We start from the raw sequence: 6,597 nt of genomic DNA, 5'->3' as shown, positions 1-6,597 counted from the left end.
GATGTCCTCTACCATCATCATTAGATATGCTTTTAAATCCGGGTCTAGCTTTTCAGGTGTGTTGGGGTCCCTGGACTGGGCGAAGTGGGAGTGCTGGGTTCTGATGATGGTGAGTGGTCTTGGTTTCTGTTAGTAAGATTCTTACGTTTACTTTTCTCCATCTTGTAATCTCTGGAGTTTGTTGTTATAGTTGTCTCTATTTAGAGATTGTTCCTCTGGTGATTTTGTTACCCTCTATCAGCAGACCTGGGAGACTAGCTCTCTCCTCTGAGTTTCAGTGGTCAGAGCAGTCTCTGCAGGCAAGCTCTCCTCTTACAGGGAAGGTGCACAGTTTTCTGGCATTTGGACCTCCTCCTGGCTGAAGATGAAGGCCCAAAACAGGACCTTTCCCAGAAGGTGTGTTGCTTTGGCCTGTCCCAGAAGCTCTTGTTTCAGTAGTCCACACTCTCATCTGTGCAGACTACTTTCTGTGGAGTCCCGGAACCAAGATGGCTCCTGCGGATCCTGAGGCAAAAGCCTCCAGGGCCAGGCGGACTCTTGTCCCCTGCCCGGGAAGGTGGGCGGATGTCTGGAGCCTGAAAAAGGTGCTGCCTCAGAAACTCTGTGGCTCTCGCCTGTCCCGGAAGCTGTTAGCTTCTGTAGTCCACACTCTCAACTGTGCAGACTACTTTCTGTGGAGTCCCCGAACCAAGATCGATGATTTGAATTTCTACAAAGCATCTTGAACCACATTTTCAAATAAATCTTGCAGATTTAAAGATGATTAAACAGTAAACTACAATAGACTTCTTGAGAAATACCTGTCGAAAGTATTTGCTTGCCTATAGAACATATTTACATGGCAATTAAATATATTTGTAGCCCGAACTGAGCATATTGCATTAAGTTTCTGCCTACGCCAGAACTATGCAAACTTCCCAAACCTAGAGCTGCTTAGTGCTCATGATCTCCACTACTGTGATGGTGCCTGTCATCTGCCATTTACAGTCCTATCCTAGCTTCCCAACACACTTCTCTTGAAATTCATTGACAGGTTTTATGTGTTCATTTCTTTCCTCAACAAATACTTGATGAAGGCTGATTCTATGCCAAGCGATGTCCTTTATCCCTGTGTCACCCCCTATTATTAGATAGGTGAGAAAGAAAGATAGAGGAGAGAGATCTATGAATCTAAGTTCTTTCTTTTCATTTCTTCTTGAGCATGACTATTAACAAACTACAACCAATCTCCCCGAATGGCCCACAGTCACCCTCCCAACTTCTCCAAGGCCTAGCATTTATATACCCTCTGAAAGGTTTCCAGAATTCTAAACATTACACAATCACAGAAACCATCTGCAGCTGGCAAAATCATGCCTCTGCTAGAGCATGAGACAAATCATAGACAGCTGCTTTGGACCGTCCAAAGCAGCCCCACATCTCCACACCTAGGATTAAAATGAAAGAACATTCTTATATGATTTCTGTTATTTTTAAAGAAGCCAAAATTCCAGAATTGTCAATAGAAAAGGGGAAGTTAATAATATTGGTTCAGAAATGACCATATAATTGTTTCAGAGTAGGTAAAAGACTCCTAGAGAAAGTTTTTTGGGTGTTGTTGTTGTTTGAGACAGTTTCTCTGTGTAGCCCTAGCTGTCTAGGAACTTACTCTGTAGACCACACTGGCCTTGAACTCAGAAATCTGCCTGCCTCTGCCTCCCAAGTGCTGGGATCAAAGGTGTGTGCCACCACTGCCTGGCGAGAAAGTTTTTAAAAGGAGGTGTTATTATTTGTCCCACTTAAAGCTCATAAGTTAAAGGCTTGATCGCCAATCTGTGGTACTTATGGGAGATGGTGACACCTGAAGAGGTGGGACCCTAAAGTGGGCGTCTGTAAGTCCATGGGGTTCTGTGTGTGAAGAAGGTTTGGGAAACCTAGTTCCTGTTCTCCCTCTCTTGATCCCTGGTCATGAGGAGAGTGGGTCTCTCTCTCTCTCTCTCTCTCTCTCTCTCTCTCTCTCTCTCTCTCTCTCTCTCCCTCCCTCCCTCTCTCCCTTCTCTCTCGAAGAGAGTGGTGGACTTGCTGCTCTCACCATGATATATTGTTTTCATCACAGGTCTCATCATAAGCTCATGTGATCATGAACTACATCTTTCAAAACTGTGAGCCAAGGTCAGTTCTTTTAATGAATCCACCACCTTTCGTGCTTCCTGAGGATCACACGTAGAGCCACATACCTCATGCAAGTAGCACAACCCCTCTGCCAACTCATTTCCTCATATCCTGTGCCTTATTTTTAGCCTTAGAAAATCTGACTCGGGTAAGATGAAATCTCAAAGTAATTTCAGTTGCCATTTTCCTGGTGGCTAAGGATGCTGAACATTTAAAAAATTATTTCTTCCACTATACCTACAAGGACACTTGATCTACTCTGTTCATGAAACTGGCTACCTACATGCCCCTCAATTGAAAAATGGATGAAGAGAATGTGGTACATCTACACAATGGAATACTATTCAGCTATTAGAAACAAGGACATCATGAAATTTACAGGCAAATAAATTGAGCTAGAAAATGTCTTCCTGAGACAACCCAGACCAGAAAGGCACATACAATACGGGCTCACTTAAAAGTGGACATTAGCCATAATGTGCAGGATAACCATTCTACAACCCACAGACTCAAAGAAATAAGTAATAAGGAGGGTTCAAGGGAGGATGTGTGACTCTCACTCAGAAGGAAAAACAGTCAATGGAGGTGGATGGAGAGAGGGAACTGGGTGGGAGAGGGGATGAGGAAAGGAATGAAAATAGTCATCAAGTATGGTGAGGGATCCTGGAGAGGGCTGGGAGAGAGAATGGAAATTGGTGGGGCCATCTCTGGGACTAGCTGGAGACCTGGGATGGGGAAGGCTATGGGGAGTCTATGGGGGTGGCCCCAGCAGGGGATACAGAGACTGACTGAAGGTCCCTCCTGTAGGCCGGGACCAGGCAGAACTTCCAGCGGAGGGAAGGTGACATCAAATCATCCACAAAACCTTCAATCCAAAATTTGTCCTGCTTACAAAGATGTGCAGGGATAAAGACAGAGCAGAGATTGAGGGAAAGGCCAACCAATGAGACCCATCCCATGTGAGATAGCCAACCCCTGACACTATTAATAATAATCTGCTATGCCTGCAGACAGGAACCTAGCAGAGCTGTCTCCTGAGAGGCTGCAGATGGAAACTGATCCAAAGGCCCATAGCCAAACATCAAGTGGTACTCAGAAGTCTTGGGGATGAGTGGGGGACGGACTTGAGTGAGCCAGAGGGGTCAAGGACACCACAAGAAGACCTACAGAGTCAACTCTCCTAAGTAGGGGGAGTAATGAGGGATGGGGGATTTGTAAGGGCAGGCCTGGGAGGAGAGTAGGAAGGTGGGGTTGCAATAGGGATGCAAAGTGAATGAATGAATAAATAAATAAATAAAGAAAGAAAGAAAGAAAGAAAATAAAAATTACCCAGTCATTTGTATTTCTTACCACAGACCTTGAATAAATAAATAAGTAAAGTATGTAAGTTAAAAAAAAAATTCCCAGCCATTTCTATTTCTTACCGTAGACCTTGCTCACAGGTCCAGGTCTTTGTCTCTCAGATACTCTTGGATTAAATGCATATGTACATGCCCCAATTTAATTGGGTTGTCTTCTTAGTGTTCAGGTTGGTTGTTGTTTTAGCTCTTTTTATATTCTAACTATTAGGCTCGGTCAAATGTATAGATGGTAAAGACTTTTTTCTTTTCCATCTAGCAGTCTGTCCTTAAAGTAGAAGTCTTTTAAATGCTAGTGTTATTTGCGGTACAGAAGCTTGCTAACTTCATGAGGTCGCACTCGTCAATTGTTGCCTTTAGTAACTGTGTAACTTGGGTCCTGTTACAAAAGTCCTTTCCTGTCCTATGAGTTGAAGTATGTCTCCTGCTTTCACTTCTAATGTCTTACGTTGAGGTCCTTGATCCGTTTGAAGTAGAATTTTGTACAGATAAAAAACGCAGATCAGTCTTTATTCTACTATATGTGTTTTCATTCAGCTTGGCTAGCACCATTTGCAGGAGATGCTGTCTTTTCTCCAGTGCATATTTTTGGCTTGCCAAAAACAGATGGCTGTAAGAGTGTGGCTTCTTATATATGATACCTCAAGTCTATTACATGGATCAATGTGATTCTACTCAAGAACGTGCTGGCTTTATCACCACACCTCTGCGGTATAACTTGAAATCAGGGAATGATGGTACCTCCCAGTAGTGTTTTTATTGTTCAGGACAGCCTTGGCTATCTTGAATCATTGTGTTTCCATACAAACTTTAAATAAATATTTTTTCTGTGAAAAATGAGTTAGAATTTCGATGAGGATTGCATTGAAGCTGTAGAGTTTTTTGGTAGGATGGGCATTTTCATAATATTGATCCTACCTATTCATGATTACAGGCTGTCTTTTCATCTTCTAGTGTCTTCTTCAATTTCTTTCTTCAGTATCTTAAAAGGTTCTTTTGTGGGCTGGAGAAATGGCTCAGTGGTAATAGCACAGACTGCTCTTCCGAAGGTCCTGAGTTCAAATCCCACCAACCACATGGTGGCTCACAACCATCTGTACAGCTGCACTGTACTCATAGACATAAAATAAATAAATACATCTTTTAAAAAAGGTTCTTTTGTTTGTTTTGGTTTTTGTACAAGTCTTTCACTTCTTTAAATTCGTTATGGATATTTCTTCGGCCATTTTTAATGAAATTGTTTTTCTGGTTTCTTGGTATGTTTGTTCTTGGTATAGATGGGAAGGCTTCTGATTTTTTTTTAAACATTAAGTTTATATTTTACAGAATACAAAATATATAGGCATATTCTGGTGTAGTCTTTATGGTCTTTGCATAAATCATGCCATTTTCAAATGAGAGCATTTGGACTTCTTCCCTTCCTGTTTGTGTTTCCTTCATCTCTGTCTCTTTCTCTAGATAAGACTATAAGCACCGTGTTAAACAGAAATGGAGAGTAAATATTCTTGTCTTGTTCCTGACTCAGCAGAAATGCTGAGTTCTTCTCTACTTAGCATGCTGGCGGTGGACTTGCTTTATATTGCTTTTATTATGTTGGATATGTTGCCTACATCCCCAGCTTCTCAGGGACTTTGCCTGGAAGGATAAGGACTAGGATGCTGGATTAGGAGATAGACTCCATATCCCTCCTTGCAGACTGAGCTGCATCTCAGACTCACCCTTGCTGCAATCACTCCCCTTCTCCAGGCCGAACCCCTCTGCTCCAGGCCTGGGTCTCTTTGTCCCCCAACCCCTGAGTTGTCTACAGTGGGTACCTTGCTCCTTTGACTCAAGTGGGTGCACCATCCAGAGAGTTTCCAGCAGGCATACAGGTTGAGAAGTTATTGACAATGGGCAGCTGCTGGCAGAGGGAGAACAGTTAGTTGTCTTTGGGGTTGTAGCCCCTGCAAGGCTCCAGTAGGTGGATCCGTGCACATCCATGCACACACTAGCATCACTAAGTATACTCAGTGGGCTTAAAAAGGAGAGCCATGAAGTTGGGAGAGAAGCATAGAGGGAGTAGGTAAGGCAGGAGTGGAGAGGAAGTAGGATTTCATCAAAACATGCTGTGCATGCATGAGATCTCAAACAACTAAAAACATATGTAGGCGAGAAAGAAACAAAAAAGTCAGCTATATGCAGATAATACAGGATTGAGAGACTGCAGCAAGAAGGCATATGGAAAGCAAAATGACAAAGGGAACCCTCTTATTGTTAGCAATTATAGTACTCTACAGTACATATTCTCAAGGACAGAGACCGGCAGAATGTAGGAAAGGGATAGACCGTGTTTGGCTGTCTACGGGATTCATTTTGTATCAAAGGACACAAACTATGAAAAAGGAAAGTGAGGAACCAAATATGGCCCGTGCAAATTGTAACCACAGGAGAAGAGGTGGCTGCACACCGAGGCAGAGGCAGAGGGGAGTTGAAATTGATGTTGGGAAGCTGCATATCTGCAGCCATCTAAACCTGGAAGGAAGCAGCCTCTTTATCAAAGGAGCGCAGTTACATTTATGAGATGAAAAACAAAGAAACTGAGAACCGCGCCAGAGCCGCGGGGGTTTTGCTCATCTTTGAATGGGTGGCTCACCTCCAAGAGCAGTGAAATCGCTTGCATGCCTGAGCCAGGGCCTCAAGGTTGTGCTTCCTGCTTCCGGACTCTTAGTAGCAAATGGCTGGAGGACACAGCAGACATCAGGGACAAACTGCATTTGAGCTGGGAAAGTGACAGCTGAACCGTCTTATAGACAGGCTGGAGAGATGACTCAGCAGCTCCCAGAGCTGGCTGCTCTTCCAGAGGGCTCAGGCTTGGTTCCCAGCACCCACTGGCTGTATACAGCCATCTGCAACTCCAGCCCCACAGTATCTGACACCCTTTTCTGACCTGTGCAGGTACTGCATGCACACAGTACACAGACACGGGCAGCAAAACACCCATACACATAAAATGAAAGGTTTCTAGGAAGTCTCATAGGAGAATGATAGACTGAGTCTCAGCAAGAGTCAACTGAATGGATTCCATAAACTCTCCTATTAGACCAGGGGA

Source organism: Mus musculus, chromosome 3 (genome assembly GCF_000001635.26).
Source record: "Mus musculus strain C57BL/6J chromosome 3, GRCm38.p6 C57BL/6J".
Classification (NCBI taxonomy): Eukaryota; Metazoa; Chordata; class Mammalia; order Rodentia; family Muridae; genus Mus; species Mus musculus.
The sequence above is the reverse complement of the archived record's forward strand: the minus strand, read 5'-3'. Positions refer to the sequence as shown.